The sequence below is a fragment of the Phasianus colchicus genome, chromosome 1 (genome assembly GCF_987193195.1).
Source record: "Phasianus colchicus chromosome 1, bPhaCol1.hap1.1, whole genome shotgun sequence".
NCBI lineage: Eukaryota > Metazoa > Chordata > Aves > Galliformes > Phasianidae > Phasianus > Phasianus colchicus.
In genome coordinates this window covers 143,714,140-143,732,846 of record NC_143436.1, presented here as the reverse complement: position 1 = coordinate 143,732,846, position 18,707 = coordinate 143,714,140, and positions in this window count along the sequence as shown.

Here is an 18,707-nt window from a genome sequence, read left to right as displayed (position 1 = left end):
TTCTTTTTCTAAGTGCTGGGCTGTTTGCCTACTTGCAGAGATACTGAAGTTTTTCCCTGCTGCTAGTATTCTAAGATGTGAACATCACTAGTAAAGATCTAGAGTTCTATGTGAACAGCAGAAAGTGATATTTGGATGGGAAGCTTCAGTGAAAATGGAAATGTTTACAAGTTTTAATTCTCTTTTCTTTTTTGTGATTATCTTAATCCTTTATCCAAAATTAGTAACGTGTTGTAAATTTGTCTCAGAGATAAAGAGCAAACCTAGATTTTGATTACTGGTGATCTCTAAACTGATAAACTGTTTAAATAGATCAGTGAAGTACCATTCTTATCAACAAGCCTGACCTTCTGCTTTCTTCAGACAGTAGAATTTTATTTACTTTCTGTATTAATATTCTAATTTCTTTAGTTTAAGAGAAACATTTTCTAGAAACAGTACTCTGTAAGTGGTGAGGAAACTCAGGATAAGCTCACTGCCTTACCCCCTCACACTGTAGTGAAATTCTGATTTGTATAAGGCATAAATTGTGACTACCCAAGATGAACAGCATACTTGCAAACATATACTTCATATCTTTTCATTCTTTCTTGGAACAAACCCACAACATCACCTACCAGTGATTCGTGGGTAGCTAGCAAGGTAAAACTTAATTTTCCTGAGGAAATGTAATTATTAAGTTTGTTTTAGATAATTTTCCTTAGAAGCTACAAATAATTACTAGTATTGTAAGATTTATTATGAAGTCTAAATGACTTCATTGTCTAGAACTTTGTCTCTTGGACTTGTAAGGTGCTACTGCACATACTAGGGAAGTGAGGAACTTGGAAAGGAATTAAAAAAGTAAAGATTCCTTTAATACTACTTTGTGGATAGTGATATTCCTATTCACTGCAGTGTTAAAAACCAACTAGAATAACACTAACACATAAAAATCAATCTTTGGATTCTAATCAGTTGGTGTAATATGTTCTATCTTGTCTTTTACTCCATTCTCATGATTTTTCATTATTATGTTTACTCTGAGTAAACCACACTTGGACGAAGAGGAGTTATATATCCCTCAGTAAAGCAGTAGAGCAAACAGAAGTGATGATCTTTCTAACTGAGCTGAAAAGCACTTTTTCATCAGAGTTCCACTGATGCAAGGAGGAATGGTGAATATATTCAGCATGTCAGGTGAGCAGGAAAAACTCTGAATACAGATTTAGTATAAAATAACAAAAGGGAAAATTCATCAAGGGACAGAGCTCTGGGAGGTGAATGGCAGAAGCACTTTTTCAGGAAGTACTTTTTCTTCAGAATTACTTCAAGTTTCTAAAAACAGGTTCCATGCCAGGCACTCAGAAGCTAAAGGCATCCATAAATTAAACCTCACTCTTTGCAAATCTGCCAGTCGTGCAGATTTGAGAATTATGCAGCCTTTGTGAAACCCTCCTTCTCTGAAGCATAAGTGATATGATTCAACACATGCAGTCCTGTCTGGGATTTTGTTGAACATCACACTGAGACAACAACTAACTTAAGTAGACATTAAAACGGCAAGACTGCAAACCTTGTATCTGAAGTTGCTAATCAGTGATTCATTCCCTGTTAGCTTCAGAGTTGTAATAGAGGTGCCTAATTCAGGGTCAAACTCACTTAGCAGTCAACAAAAACAACATTACTACCAGAAGTCAATTTTAGCCCATTTTTCTCTCTCCATTGATTAGCGAGGAAACATAGTGGGGTCAAACTACCCTCAATTTATTTGACACAGTAAAGTGCTTGATGTTAAGTGGGATAAATCTGGTTATGAGTAGTTAATCCAGTCAGGACCATCCAAGATCAGCCTAAGATGTCTGAGAAGCAAAATGAAATTCAATTTTCCTGTTGTTAGAATGGGCTGAAATAATGCTGTATTTGGGCACTGATAAATGGCATTTATGTTCATGGCAGAGCTCTGATCTTTTGGCTCCATAGACAGCCTGTGATTGCCCAGTGGGACAACTGAATATTCTTTTTAAGGGATTTCATATTCAAGTATTAAATAAGTGTCTCAGACCTGGTAGGATGGAATAATTTACTGCCTCATTTCTACAGCTCATTAAAATCCTTGGAATGAAGGATTTCCTGTGCCTGGGCCCATCCCTTCCAGGGCAGTAAAATACAATTAGACATATGGAGTGGTATAAACCTCCTCCTCCAGGACCTTTTTGCTCCTGTCCTCTCTGTATGATTGTCCATTGAGGCTTAGAGCTGTGCATTTTGTCTAGCTTTCACAGAATCATGGGAACTATGTGTTTTGGAGAGCTGAGGGTGGGATTGTGAGGCCCTTCTCAGTTCCAGCAGCCAGCGAAGGGACTAGGCACAAAGTCCACTGTCCTGGGATGGGTGGCTACCACCCACCACGGCTGAGGTTTTAGTTTTTCTAACTCTTTCCATTGTCCAGGGTGATTACCAGCTTTGCCCATGCCTCAAACAAGTCTTAAGTCGTGATTAGCAAGGTCATGAAAAGTGAGAAGTGAAAGAGAATTAATAGTGAGTGAGAATGAATAGTGGCCCTCAGAGCAGGGCCACTAAGATGATCAGAGGGATGGAGAACCTCTCCTGTGAGTAAAGATTGAGGGAATTGGGCTTGTTTAGCTTGGAGAAGAGAAGGCTCTGGGGAGATCTCATTGTGGTCTTCCAGTACTTGAAGGGAGCAAGGAAGAGGAACAGCTGTTTACGAGGGTGGATAGTGATAGGATAAGGGGGAATGGTTTTAAACTGAGACAGGGGAGGTTTAGGCTAGAGATTAGGAGGAAGTTCTTCTTACAGAGTGTGGTGACGCATTGGAACAGGTTGCCCAAGGAGGCTGTGGATGCCCCATCCCTGGAGGCATTCAAGCCAGGCTGGATGTGGCTCTGGGCAGCCTGGTCTGGTGATTGGCAACCCTGCATACAGCAGGGGGGTTAAGACTCGATGATCATTGTGGTCCTTTTCAACCCAGGCCATTCTATGATTCTATGATTCTGTGATTCTATAGTGAGATTTATTGTGTACCTTGCCTTCCATGTAAATTTAAGGCTTGAGAAAACAGAGTGGCTACTCAACTAATAAGTTTGACTAAGCAATGTGTGTGGTTTTTTATATATCACATTGTGATCAATATTGCAGTGGTCAGAAACAGAGCAGTATCCTATCTACAAAAAAGACACTTTTAATTTCCTACTTGAATTCCAGAAGGTTCTCCACTCTGAACAATGCATTGTTGCCTGTACTGAACAAGATTTATGATTTGAAAGAGCCAGTACTGAACATACCAAACACTAAAGAAATTAAATATTTTTGGACATCAACTTATATCAGAGACATTACCTCATCAAATATGAAACAGAAAGAAAGAAAATGATCAATACGTTAGAGAGTAAGTTCTAGAAAAGAGGCAAAGCAGGTTTAACCTCCTGCTAAAGGAGGAGACAGCCATGAGAAATCCCACTCAGCTGGGTTTTTTGTCATTATGCAGTTCTTGTCAGGGTCTTAGCACTCAAAGAGAATAACCTCTTTCTGATACTCTGTCTGATGAAAATGTTGATTGCTCTATGTAAACTGAAGTTAGAAGCTTATCTCAACCTGAAAGTCAATCAGGCAGCAGGCTTGTGAAGAGATCTTCAATCATTTAAGGATACAAATGAAACTTCTTTGGGATTACATGTACTATGACAGATAGAGGGAACATTTTGCAGAGGGCAGATGGACAACTGAAAGGTGGGACAACTGTCTCAAAACTTTCAGTTAAAGCAGAGCTTCTAAAATCTGTCACTAAGAAACTATTGGGTGATTGCCACAATGGATCATGATGCTTGGCAAAAATGTAACTTCCGGTGCACCAGACAAATTCTGACAAAGGAAATGCCCAATAAATTTTCTTAATGGTAACTTCTGTCCATTAAGGAAGGAAAAAACACAAAAATTTGAAATTGAATTTTGCAAGGTAAATAACATAAGATGCTTTTTTTATGCTTTTGTACAATTTTTGACATAACCTCTGTAGGAAATAGAAGGGAGTGCATATTACATTGCATTGCCAATCATTCTTTATTGTGATAGAGGTCATACATTCTGTACTATTCCCTTTCTTACTGCATTTAAAGTGACTAGGTACCTAAAGAAAGAAAGAGAGATTTTTTCTTTTTTTTGAAAAAAAAAGAAACCCACTGCATTGCTGCAGATAGATGTGGCTTGTATGGCTTTTTAGAATTCATATCCTGACCTAATTTTGAATTTATTTGGAGCTGATTTGAATGAGGGGTTACTCTAACTCATAAACCAGACCAGTAATGCAGGAAGCAACAGAACAGGCTGCTGTTTGGCAAGGATGTATGAGCATAACTAATGAAAACATTATAGAAAGGCTGCAAAATTAAGCAATCTGACTGTAATGTAGTTAAGACGCTTCAGCAAAGCAGGACTAATTTCCAAGAACATTGCTATCATAACTATCCTTCCTCTGGGACATCAACTAGTATCTCTGTGTGATATTACATTATAGAACTAGCAAAGAGGAATATTTATGGTGGTGTTCTGGTCGTCTCTTCCTTGCTCCATTATACTGAAATAAAAGCTCACCTGGCTTCGCTTTGAACTATATATGTAGCTTTAGCTGTCAGAGAAGTCTTCACAGGAAGACCATGTTGTATATACATGCCACAGTTTTCAAAGCTGTTTTGGTAGCTTTGGTGCTGCACTGCATAATACATTCTTATCCTCCATTCCCATGCATGCAGCCTTTATGACTGTTTATACTGGAAGAAATATATATTTCTTATATATATATAGGTATTGTGCTCCTAGTCTGAAATAACTTGTGTAAACTTGGGAGAGTAGAATATTCACTTGCCCCAGTTCAACATATACTTCATTGTTCCTGTAGGATCAAATATAAATATAATTGCCCTTTATTCTATATCCCTACTGGATTATCCATATGAAGACATGCATAGTCTTTCAATATACAATTATAACAAGAAGCATCTTTCAAAACCATAAATACTGAATGGGCAATATGTGTTTCTTGGTAATCTTAATACTAAAAGAAAATAACCTCTTCAAATTACATTAACGGATCTAACAAATATCTACTGGATACAATTAATAATAAAACAGATCAACAGTGCACAAAGTCCTGACAGCTATTAAGACTGTAAGAAGCTCATATAAATCCCAGAAGTGCTAGATTGGTAGACTGTTTGATCATAGATATATCAATAAAAGACAAATAGCTGTACATATCATGTTATGCAAGATTCTCTGCTCTTTCAGCTGTTATATTTTCTGAAGCAAGGATGTTGAATAATAAATTAAAAAAAAACACTTTGAGTCTTAAACATTTTTGACTATAAATGCATAACAACCTCCAGAGCTTGGAACATGTGCATTCCTCCTTTAAAATCTAAACATGTTAAGTTTTCAATGGAAATATGTTTCTAACGTAAGACTTTTTTAAACCAAAGCATTTTAAGGAGAGATAATTACCAAAATAAAAGTTGAAAGAAGAAATAATAGCTTATTTTCTATCTGTTATGTCATTATTTTACATTTTCCCAAAGAATGCAAGCAAGATTAAATTCTTCAAAGGCTTGAATGGGTCACTGCACTGAAGGAAAACAAATTTTGGAATTTCTTCTTGTATTGTCAGCTGCTTGTACATGTAATGACAGTGTTATGAACTGCCAGAATAGTAAATACACGGCATCAGTGCCAAATCATATGGGATTTAAATCTGCCATAATAATGTTTTCATAATTACGGAGGAATGTGTAGTGGCCTTTGGAAAGAAAACTGAAACTAGTGACACTGAATGATGTCTCTATACTTAACCACAATGTTACCCCTCAGATTATTCTTTTCTTTCTTTTCTCTTTCTCTGCTATTTGATGATTTGTTCATTTAGCTATAGGCAGATCTGTCACCACTGGGGCCCACTGTCGAGCACATAATTCTTGCACAGGAGAACTTCTATATTAGATATTTTTCAAGGAGACAGATTTATAGACTTATGAACCTGAAAAATCTGAATATAGCACAAGAGAGAAAAATTAGGCAGTTTCATAAGACATAAGAACTTATACAAAACTATACAAGATGACAAATGTCAATGTGTTAGATTTTAATGGATCAAAGCATTCAAGTCTGTTACTTTTTATGGCTTCAGTTTTTGTGGCTTTCAGGAAAAATGTATCAAGGCCATAAATTCTGTATATCTATCTCCTAATTAAAATAGAACCAGAAACAATGAACTTATTCTCTACAAATTGGATTAGAAATTTTGTTCTTTAGTCTTTGTGTCCCAAGTAACAAACAAGCCAACTGAAAGAGACAAAAGCAATAGCTAAATTTATGTAGCCTAGAAAATATTTCTACTTAATAAGGAGTATCTACTGAATTATACTTTCAGTATTCTTAGTATTATTTTAGTATGATTAGCTATTTTTTTAAAACTACATTTCTGTTTAATCTCTGGAAGACATTTTCTTCACTCTACACTATATTTTACCCTCTGGAAAGCAATGGCAAAGATACTGTAGAAACATCTTGCTTTTCTCAGCAGCATGGTCCCCCCTTTATTTTAAATTGTATTATAATAGTTGAAAGATTTTATTTTGCTCTTGTAGGTCACACATTATATTCCCAACATGTACACATCAAAAAATCTTGTTACATGAAGAACTCACTAACAAATTAAAAAAAAAAAAAAGCAACCAACCAAAAAAACCCCCAAAGAATACCAAAACTCAGATGCATGCCATCTTCTGTGTAAATTCATCTTCTTATTTTTCATACAGCAAACATTTTAGAAACTACATGTGTCTTTTAAAATCCATAGCTGCAGAACTGCTATTCTTCAAATAAACAAAGTGAAATACTTAGTTTCACATTTTATTCATAGGTGAAACAAAATGTACTAGTAAAAATCTTTTATTGGATTTATTTTCATACTGTTCCTTTAGTCGTCTTCTTGACAAGTAACTTTGTCCTTCACTGACATGTTTTGAAGTCCTGGTAAAGTAGTAACCACAGAACAAATCTGAACACAAAATACGTCAGATATCTTCTAAATCCTTATGTAGATGTCTGGGTTAATAATCATAACCATAATCATAATCATAATCATAATAGTAATAATACACACCCCTTTCCATTTTTCTTCAGTGTTCATTTTCTTAGGTGTTGGAATAGGTTGAAAAAAAGAGAACAGTTGTTTCATATAACCTTTTGTGGAGGTCATTGAGATTTTTTTTTTTTTATCATAGAATCATGGAATGGGTTGGGTTGGAAAAGAGCCCAAGGATCATCAGGTTCCAACACCCCAGCCATAGGCACAGCCACCAAACTTTAGATCTTGTACTAGACCAAGTTGCCCAGAGTCTTGATGGGATGGGCATCCACAGCTTCTCTGGGCAGCCTGTTCCAGCTGCCACTCTCTCTGTGAAGAACTTCTCCTGACATCCAATACAAATCCTGACAAGCCAATCCAATTTTGACTGTTTTCCTCCATATTCTCTGGATTTTTGGAAAGAAGTGTATTAAGTTAATTAAAAAATTCAAATATGCATGATAGACATTATGATTGATTAGTTTATGTTAATATCTAAATGCCATGTAAATGGCATAGCAGTAACTTGATTTCCTGAGGTTTGCATAGCTTGTTTTCCAGAAGAGGTAGGACAAGTATTTCTATGAAACTGAACACTGCAACTGCTTTTATGACATAAGAGTTTAATCCATGCAAGAAAAAGGAGGATTTAGTATCCTGCCTTATTCACTGCTCAAACTACTTGCAGTTCAGAAGTCTAGATGTTGCTTATGCATATTGGTAACTCAGTTTAATAATAGTGGTGCACTGTGGTCAGGCAGACCAGTGATCTTCAGCTGTCCTATTCACCAAGAGAAAAGAATGAATACCTCAGGATCTATAGAGCACAGCACACATCTCCTTGTCAACTGCTAGAAAGAACTGGACTGGTAAGTAGAAGCGAAAAGCTCACAAAAACACGGAACACAATTTTAATGTTTGTTTTATCCTTCAAAAAAGAAGTAGATATCAATATCCTAGGAATCTAAGGTGACCGCCATTAACAGGCACATTAGTTCAGAAAAGAGGTGAATTAAAAAGTAAAAAAAAAAACCCAAATCACTGAGTTTTACAGCTAGAATAATTAACCACTGGAACACACTATCAAGGGAAGGAGGGAATTCATCAATTCCTGGAATCCCCATTTAAAAAAGACTGTTTAAAAATCATGTTTGCTTCTGCCTGTAATTTTTATGATGTGTCTTGTGATGCTTGATGGATTCTGTAGTGAGCCAGCTCCTGAGTTTACTTGAAACTCTCATATTTCATCTCTGAAAGACACATTTCTAGTCTACTGGTCATGCAGATTAACTCATGATCCAAGAGAAGCTTGATGTCTCCATACTGAAAAGGCAAATAATTGCATCCAAATGTTTTTTTTTTTAAATCCACAAGGTTTTTAACTTAAGGTCATAATTTCCGTGCTTAACTTATGATTCTCAAATCTTTGGAATTTGTCAGTACTGTAGAAAAGTTTTGCTGAATTTTTCTACTGTTTGAAGTAGGAATGTGAGCTAAGGAGATTGTACTATACCAGTGTATCTTCCTCTGTGAAAACTGACTACAATATCTTAATGTTTTCTTCTGGTTTTAGAATTTCTCAGCTTGAGCCACGTATTTCATATGTTACAGTGCAGTTTTCACTAGAAACTAATTGAAATCTGTAACTGACACAAAAGAAACCTACAACATATCACCATTGATATTATGTTCTTGAAAAAACCATTTGTTCTGATTTCTGTCTGACTATCTAGAAGCTAGTCACTGACTAGCTTCTAATATGTATTGTATTGCATTCTCTCAATGCAGTGCTTTCTGTTTTATCTTTGTGGGAGATACAGTCTAGCTTACCACCAAATTAAAACAATTTTAGGAAAAATGTAGCAGTTTAGTGTGATACTAAGCACATGGAAATAGAAGTTCTCTAATCTGCAGTCTGTTTCATTTTATCAGAACATACAGATACGCAACTCCAAAACAGGTGTTGGAGGCAACTTGCTGAAAATACTCTGTAATATGGCTTTTCTTCAGTTACTGCTTTTAGAGTTCTTTTTAAAAGCATTTTCCCTTTTGAAAAGAGGTTTGTGGCCTCAGACAGTGATAGAAGACAAAACAGATTTATAAATTGCTACTAACGATCTAAGGTATCCTTACAGTCCAGCCACGTTTTATGCTTAAACTAAAAATATCTGCAAAAAATCTTGGCACTTAAGTTTTTAAGTAGGTCAACAATCTCAAGTTGTAAAAAGATTTTGAGTGAAGGAAATTCCCTCAACAAGATCTCTTCTAAAAACCTGCTTTGCTCTATTTCTCTTGCTTAGTCTCTCAAGACTGCAAAATACTTATGAGTCTATTAGTAAGATAATGTGGAAAAAACTTTATTGCTTAATACTTGGAGTTTTAGAAGTTGTAAAGGGGGAAATATCTCTGAAAATAAATACATACTCCTGTGAACCTGTTCCCAAATTCTCACTGCACCTCAGACATGAGTACAGTTCTGTGTGTAATAGCTGAGATGGGTTATATCTTGAAAGGAGTTTAAGAAATGCAGTTCACTCAGAAAGTAATGCCTTCTACTAATTTTCATGGGAAATTCAACAGTCACAAAGAGCACAATTGCACTGTTTCAGAGAGCAAATTCTCATCTACAAAACATTATTTTTCAACATAGTCACCACCATTAGATATGTGTTTTCATCAGCAATCAACAGGACTCTTGTCCTTGTAAAAATCTGCGCCAGTGGAACTGACCCACTGTTTCACAGCTGCTATGATGGCATCATTGCTGAAACGCATCACCTACCACCTCACTGTGCTCACATTCACAGTTTGGTTTCCATAAACATCCACCAAGTGCCAATGAATGTTCGTGGGTGCTATTTTTGTGTCAGTTCCACACCTTTGCTTCATGCACACTTCCATACCAGACACCATTTTTTCAGGCTGCCCCTCTGCTGCCATCTGTCCCACGGCAACAAAATTGAATGTAGTATTGTCAGAAGGTTCTCCTACTGGCCACCAACATATTCCACTGAAGTCATGGGCCAACAAAATAAAATTGGAGGCATTACTTTTGGAACAGCCTTGAAGTTGCCTCCTACTATGCTGCTTAGATGTGTGGACCCTAAGGTCATAGCAAAAAGCAATAAATAGATGAGAGGACTTAGCCCTAAACTTTAATGTCTCTTTCTGCCTGAAAATTATGTTGAAAATACTGTGAAAGCAACATTCCTTTTCTACTTTCCTACACAATCATAATCGTCATAGCATCATGAATCTCAGGAACACTAGTTCGGTTAAGGAAATGTTATTTCAGCTTTACAAGTGGAGAAGAGAATATGACTAAGTTGTAACAGCAAACCAGAAATCGTGCTCATTGGCACAAATTTGTTTACAGTGCACACACATAATATGTAAGCTTTAAAATCCTGTTCAGAATCACAGGAAAAAATAATATCAGAAGTCATTTTTTTGTGCTGGAAAAGTAAAAAAGTACAAAAATTGATAAAATATGTGTTTTGTTGCCTTTTGATAATGAATTGCACTTGCACTGACTGCTGGCAGTTGAGAAGGAACTCCTTAGGCCTCAAAGGCTCCCCTCTTACATGTCAGGCAGTCAATTCATAATCCCATTTCACAGTCTTATTCAGTGATCATCTAGTATGTACAAATTATCAGGAATATTTTGCTTAAAACTTGGAAGCTAGTTTTAACTTTGAGGAGTGATCTGTGGAAGAAAACAGACTTCCAGTGAGCTACATATGAATGAGCCATTTTCAAGGTAGACAAGGCATGAAAGTACAGGCATTAGATATATTCATTATATATGAATTATATTTTGGCTGTACTGAAATAGATACAGATATTTCATTGTCTGTGTTGAAGCCAAGCTATTATTCATTGTTTCCGAGCAAACTCATTCATTATGAAAGGTGCTGCAAAGTAAGGTGCTTTCAGTGGGACTCTGTGTGTTCGTTCATTCATTTATTTATTTATTAACCAACTCAGATATCCATTCTGCATATTCTGTGTGTTTTGTCTTAGAAAAGGCTTCTTAAAATTCATACAGTATTGTATTTTCATTCTGTTTAGGTAAAATCTTTAGTAAAAGGAGTGTTTGCATTTCAAATTGGTGGTTGAAGAGGCCAAAAACCAACCAAACAAAAAAAAACAACCTACACTGCATTTTGGCTTGAAATTTATCCAACTATTTTCTTCAGATATAACCATCTTCACTATAAATGTTACTGTCTTTTTTTCCTCCCAGGTAGTAAAAAATGCTATTTGTTATCCAGGTGAGACAAGGAATATTTTTGATGTCACTAAATACCTAAGAAGTTTGTGTTTGTATACATGCATAGCTCAAATCTAAAAACTGCTGTAGTGTAAACTCAGATGAGCCATGGACTCTTAATTGGAAGTTTCCTAAACTTTGTGAACAACTTGTGTCTGCAAAATTCCATGGAAAATCTCATACGAGGAAGCTGACTTGTGAGATTTTGACACTTTTATCTCCAGAGCTATAAGAGCTGAAACATGTCAAAATAATTCAAAGGAAAGTTAGCCAAAGGCTTTGAACGTTAGGGATGCAGTATAAGTTCAGGTTGTACTTGGAGCAAATACTCTCAGTGGATCTTATTTTAACTTGTCTCTCCATACTTCTTGTTAGCGGGTCATACTGAAGGTTGTTCAGTAATTAAAGTTTGGAAAATGAAATTCTGCAACTACCCACAGAGTGAACCAACAGTTATGGGAGTTGCAGAACTGAAGGACAGGATTTATTACACAGATATATGTTCCTTGAATCGATCAAACTCAAAAAGCTCTCCATTGTGATGGACTGATTACTGAACACAGTCAGCTAATGGAGATACTATGTTTGGAAATAATTTGCCTTCTTATAGCAGTCTTATCACTGTGTTCAGAGGTAAGTTTAAGGAAGGTGATTTCTTGAAAGGCTAAATTCTTTTTTTATGACAGTTTAAAAGGATAATTAAATTTAAATTATTCTTTTTACTCTTCTAAAATAGGAAATAACTAATCTGGGTGAAAGCGCATGGATCATCATGACTTTAGCTATTATAGAAAATCTATATATATGGACATTGATGTATCCTTTGTTATACAGTACAATTACTTTGTAGTAGTTTTATTAAAGGTAAACTGTATTTTACAAACTTTTTTTTTTTTTTTTTCCCCTTAAAAAAAAGGCTACAAAAGAGCATTCATTTTTAAGATCTAATTGATTTGTTGGAGGTCAGTCTCCTCCTTAAACGTCTTTAGACTGGTTCTCTGAAAGAGGATTTTTCAAATAGCAGGTTAAGGAACACAGAAAAAAATCTGCCAGCCTGCCCTGCAATTAATAAAATAGAGCATTCTGGTAGGCATATCTTTGGCCAAGGTCAGTATCTTGTCAAGTCAGATTTGTTTGTTCTTACAGACCAGTTTTTTATCGTAAGTAGTCTTAGCAGACATATATGCATTGACATGTCTTAGAGAACTTCTTTTAAGGAACCGTGTAACCATGCTGGAAACAGAATCACAGAATCACAGAATGGCCATGGTTGGAAGGGACTTCAAGGATCATCAAGCTCCAACCCCCCTGCCACATGCATGGCCACCAACCTCACCATTTAAAACTAGACCAGGTTGCCCAGGGCCCCGTCCAACCTGGCCTTGAGCCTCCAGGGATGGGGCATCCACAGCTTCTCTGGGCAGCCTGTTCCAGCACCTCACCACTTTCATAGTAAAGAACTTCCCCCTGACATCCAACCTAAATCTTCTCTCCCTCAACTTAAAAACTTTTCCCCTTGTCCTGATGTTATCTGCCCTTTCAAAGATTTGACTCCCCTCCTGTTTGTAGGCTACCTTTAGGTACTGAAAGGCTGCAATGAGGTCACTGCACAGCCTTCTTTTCTCCAGGCTGAACAAGCCCATCTCCCTCAGCCTGTCTTCATAAGGGAGGTGCTCCAGTCCCCTGATCATCTTCATGGCTCTCCTCTGGACTCTCCAAAAGCTCTCTGTCTTGCTTCTACTGGGGGCTCCAGACCTGGACACAATACTCCAGATGGGGCCTCAGAGAGGGGGACAATCACCTCCCTGCCCCTGTTGGCTGCCCCTCTTCTGATGGAGCCCAGGATACCATTTGCTTTCCAAGCTGCAAGGGCACACTGCTGGCTCATGTTAAGTTTTTCAGCTATCAAGATCCCCAGGTCCTTCTCCACAGGGCTGCTCTCAAGGACTGCTTCTTCCAGTCTGTATGGATGCCTGGGATTCCTCTGGCCCAGGTGCAAAACTCTGCGCTTTGCCGTGTTGAACCTCATCAGGTTCACCCAGGCCCACCTTTCTAGCCTGTTGAGGTCCCTCTGAACCTTCCACATGTCAACCGCACCACTCATCAGCAAACTTGCTGAGAGTGCACTCAATTCCATCGTCGATGTCATTGAAAAAGATATTAAAGAGCACCAGTCCCAAGACAGACCCTTGGGGGACACCATTCATTACCAGTATCCACCTGAACATAGAACTATTAATCATCACCCTCTCTGTGGCCTTTCAACCAATTTCTTATCCATCAAGTGGTCCACCCATCAAATCCATATCCCTCCAATTTGGAGATAAGAGTGTGATGGGGGACCATGTCAGAGGCTGAAAGAACCGATTCTCTTCTAATGCACAGTATAGCTCTGCATGTGTAATCGCTCTGTTCTCCACGTGCACTTAAGGAATGTGGATTGAGGAAGGGCTATGGCATACTCTTTAAACATGGAGAACTTCAGGGCCAGCAGCAAGCTCTAGCTCCAGTGGCACTCACTGAAGTTTGATTAATACTATGTTACAGAATATTTGAAACTATTAGCAGAGATGTCTAAAACTATTCCTTCAATTAACATTTTTTAACAGAAGTCCCAGTTCTTAAGAAATTAACAGTATATTCTACAATGACTTAAGGAACATGTAAATCTTCCTCTTTTTCTGCTTTTGAATTACAGGACTTCTTAAAATGATTTATCGTACCAAGTACAAAATCATCTTTACCCTTCACATCTGAAAACACAGGAGTGCAAATACAATTGAACTGAATTATTTGAAAGCTTTTCAGTTGTGTGCATTTAATTTAAACAAAATAAAATAATAAATGATCATTAAATCCCCAAATCAAAGTGTATAGATTTTCCTGATCCTAAATTTTCAAAGTTTTGTTTAATTGAAAAAGAGATGCACAGGCCTGTGAAGGCACAGGGCTGCAGAAGCAGCACAGAAAGCTAATGCTTTCCTCTGTCCACGAGGGCATGGTAAGAGACCTACTACTCCAACTGGACTGCCCCAAGTCCATGGTGCCAGATGAGATTCACCTGAGAGTGCTGAGGAAACTGGCGGAGGTGATAGCCGAGCCGCTTTCCATCATCTGTCAGTGCTCCTTGTTGACTGTGAGGTCCCAGAAGACTGGAGGCTTGCCAACGTGAGTCCCTTCTACAAGAAGGGTTGTAAGGAGGATTCAGGGAGCTACAGGTCTGTTTGCCTGACCTCAGTGCCAGGGAAGGTTATGGAGCAGATTGTCTTGAGGGATCATACCTAGCCAGCATGGGTTCATGAAGGGCAGGTCCTACTTGACCAACCCGATCTCCTTCTATGATCTAGTGACCTGTCTGGTGGACAAGGGAAAGGCTGTTGAGGTAGTCTACATAGACTTCAGCAAAGCCTTTGACACTGTCTCTCACAGTATTCTCCTTCAGAAGCTGGCAGCCCATAGCTTGGACAGGTACACTATTGGCTGAGTAAGGAACTGGCTGGAGGGCTGGGCCCAGAGAATGATGGTGAATGGAGTTAAATCCAACTGGTGACCGGTCATGAGTGGTGTGCATGTGGCAGGGAGGTTGGAGTTTCATGATCCTTGAGGTCCCTTCCAACCCTGGCCATTCTGTGATTCTGTGATTCCCCAATGATCGGTGCTGGGGCCTATCCTCTTCAATATCTTTATTGATGACCTGGATGAGGGCATTGAACACACCCTCTGTAAGTTTGCAGATGACACCAAGTTGGCTGGAGGTGTCGATCTGCCTGGGGGTAACGAGGCCCTACAGAGGGATCTGGACAGGCTGGATAGCTGGGCTGAAGCCAGTGGGATGAAGTTCAACAAGACCAAATGTTGGGTCCTGCACTTTGGCCACAACAACCTCAGGCAACACTACAGGCTTGGGTCAGAGTGGCTGGAAGATTGTGTAGAGGAAATGAGCCTGGGGTTATAGATCAATGCTGGACTGAACATGAGCCAGCAGTGTGCCCAGGTGGCCAAGAAGGCCAAAGGCATCCTGGCTTGCATCAGAAACAGTGTTGCCAGCTGGAACTGGGAAGTGATTGTCCCCCCTGTATTCAGCACTGGTGAGGCCACACCTTGAGTGCTGTGTCCAGTTTTGGGCCCCTCACTACAAGAAAGACACTGAGGCCCTGGAGCGGGTTCAAAGAAGGGCAACAAAGCTGGTGAGGGATCTGGAGCACAAGTCTTATGAGGAGTGGCTGGAGGAACTGGGATTGTTTAGTCTGGAGAATAGGAGGCTCAGGGGAGACCTTACTGCTCTCTGTAACTACCTGGAGGGAGGTTGTAGTGAGCTGGGGGTCGGCCTCTTCTCTCATGTAACTAGTAATAGGACTAGAGGGAATGGCTTCAAGCTGCACCAGGGAAGATTCAGGCTGGATATTAGGAAATACTACTTCTCTGAAAGGGTGGTCAGGCACTGGAATGGGCTGCCCAGGGAGGTGGTGGAGTCACCGACCCTGGAGGTGTCCAAGGAACATTTGGACATTGTGTTGAGGGACATGGTTTAATGAGAACTATTGATGATCGATGGATGGTTGGGTGATCCTGTGTAGGTCTTTTCCAACGTTGGTGATTCTATGATTCTATGATTCAGCCCCTCAGGTCCTCTGCACACATCTACATGGAAAATGCACATACTTAAATTTGCTCTTTGGATGATTGCTGTCTGCCCTTACCCACGCACAGAAGGATTTTGTACATGCAAGATTCATGAAGGGATGTGGCAGATATATTGTGGGTAGAAAGTTTTGAAACTCAAGATCAAGCTCTTGTACATAAATTGGTTCTTGACTTTCCAGAAGTTATTTATGAATTGGATATTATTAATGACCCTTTGGTCATCTGGGACTCTTACCTTCTCTGTGTGAGTACCTGCAGAGTACAAGAGGGGGAGAGTTAAAAAGTGACCCCATCAATGGCACTATAAAGTGTAATTAGAAATGCTCGCCTGGAATAAAAATATGGTGAAGTATACAAATGGAATGTAGTTTAAACTAATTGACTCATTAGTAGGAAGCATGAAAATGTGCACTGGAAATCCACTCTGTTCATCCTATGATATCATGTTGTATAAGTCATGATTTTTGTTGTTGCTGTTGTTGTTTCATATTTTCTTAGTTCTCTGATAGCTGCCAATATGCTAAGCAAGAGAGCTGCAGATTCAGGAAGATCCAGGTGCAGGTCATCTATGGTATGAATGTAGAGAGTAGTCTTTTAGGACAGGTAATTTATTTAATAGAATCACAGAATCATAGAATAATGTGAGTTGGAAGAGACTCATAGGGATCATAAAGTCCAAAGCCTAGCTCCACACAGGACCCTATTCAAACCCTATGTCTGAAAGCACTGTCCAAATGCTTGAAATCCAGCAGCTTGGTGCCATGACCACTGTCCTGGGGAGCCTCTTTCCATGCTCAAACACTCTCATGTCTGAAACTGGCTTGAGTATTCTCTGATATACCGTTGCATGACCAGTACAGCCCAGGCAGCCTCCAGTCCTGACATCACCAATCTTGTTCACTTGTGCTGGTGAGCAACAGATCCAATATTGCTTCTCCTGTGGTGGAGCTATATATTACTTGTCTCAAGCTAGGGCTGTTTACTACTTGAACCTTCATAAACTGTGCACAAAATTGCACACTGCTTGAAGTGAGGCTGCAACAGTGCAGAGCAGAGCAGGACAAACCTGGCTAGCAGCACTGAACCAACTGCAACCCAGATTGCAGTAGGCTCTTTTGGTTGACACTGCTGACTCAGATTCAACTTGCCATCTGCCAGAACCCTGAGATTCCTTTCTTCAGGTCTGCTCTCCAGTCTCTCATCCCCTATTCTGTACATACATTCAGGGTTGACCCATCCCAACTGCAGAATTCTGCACTTGTTCTTGTAGAACTTGTTGGTGATTGTCTAGTCCTAATTTGTCAAGATCTCTCTTCAAGGCCTTTCTACTCTTGAGGGTCTCAACAGTTCCTCCTAATTTATTCTCATTTGCAAAATTAGTATGCATCCATGACATTTATAAAAACATGGAGCCATGTGGAACATCCACTAGTGACTGGCTGCAACTTACTGTAAGCTCATTTACTGTAACCCTAAAAATTTGACCCACCAACAAATTGTTCACACATCGTTTCATGTATTTATGTATTTGATAAACCAGTGCCTCGTTTACTGCTTAGATGTCATGTTTGAGATAGAGTGGTGTTTCTTTTCTAGCTTAATGAAGTGTAGTTTCTAATAAATCTAAGAAGCACTCCAGTTCTTTCTCTTTTACTATATAGCTTGCCATAAGTTAAAAGTCTGTGAAGAGTTGGAATCCACCTGTAATTTTTCTTATTTAAGGTCATTTTAATTCATGTGCAAATTCAAGACTTCACAGACCTCTATTGCTGCGTAATGAGAGTGGTGTCAGAGCAGGAATCTCTAAATGAATAAGGTTTTTTTTTTTTTTAATCAATTCTCCTATGTTTACACCTGGATTTCCCTATATATTATAATTGCCTCTGCTTGGAAGTTTATCTGGTTGGAATTTGAGGATGATATCATTTTTTTTTCTGAGCATCTCTCATTTGAAAATCCAGCTGCCTTTGCTCTGGTTAGCTACTACATATCAGGAAAACTCAGATGCATCACCTGAAGTCCGCCATTCATATACAAAACACCTGGTGCTTTTGCAAACCCCTATCTCCTGTTCACGCACCAGTCTCTAGAAGGTTGCCGCTAAACAATGCGCAGATTCTGTGACTTGCTGGTAGCTTTGCCCTCCTGTATGTTTGCGCAGAAGAATCCCAGGGCAGAACTGCCCTGGGGAAATGTTTCAGCTAGCAGCTAGACAGACTCTTCCCTTAGGCACTGTTTGACACTGAGCAGGGGCATGTGTGACTTGAAAGATTGTTTCTTTCCTACAAAAATATTACTAGTTAGTCTAATAAATTCTTTTAATAAATGCCATACTTGTTCCCTTAGCTCACCAAATTGCAGTGACACTACTGCCAGCATCACATAACATTTTAAAAACATTTATTTTTGTTTCTGTCATCCTGGAGTTATTCCTGCTCTCAAGCTCCCTTTCTTCAGCTGTGCCCAAGATTTAGTTTGGGTGTCTTTTCTGTCCTTACTGTGGGTTTTTCCTAATGCTTTTTTACAGTCTTATATTTACTTTTAACCTGCTCTTCCCTAGGATGCATTTGATGCAGGAAGTCAAAATCGGAATATGATAGAGCTGAGTATTCTAACATCTACCTAGCATATATATATAGATATATTCCCCCCACCTCCCCCCCCCACACCCAC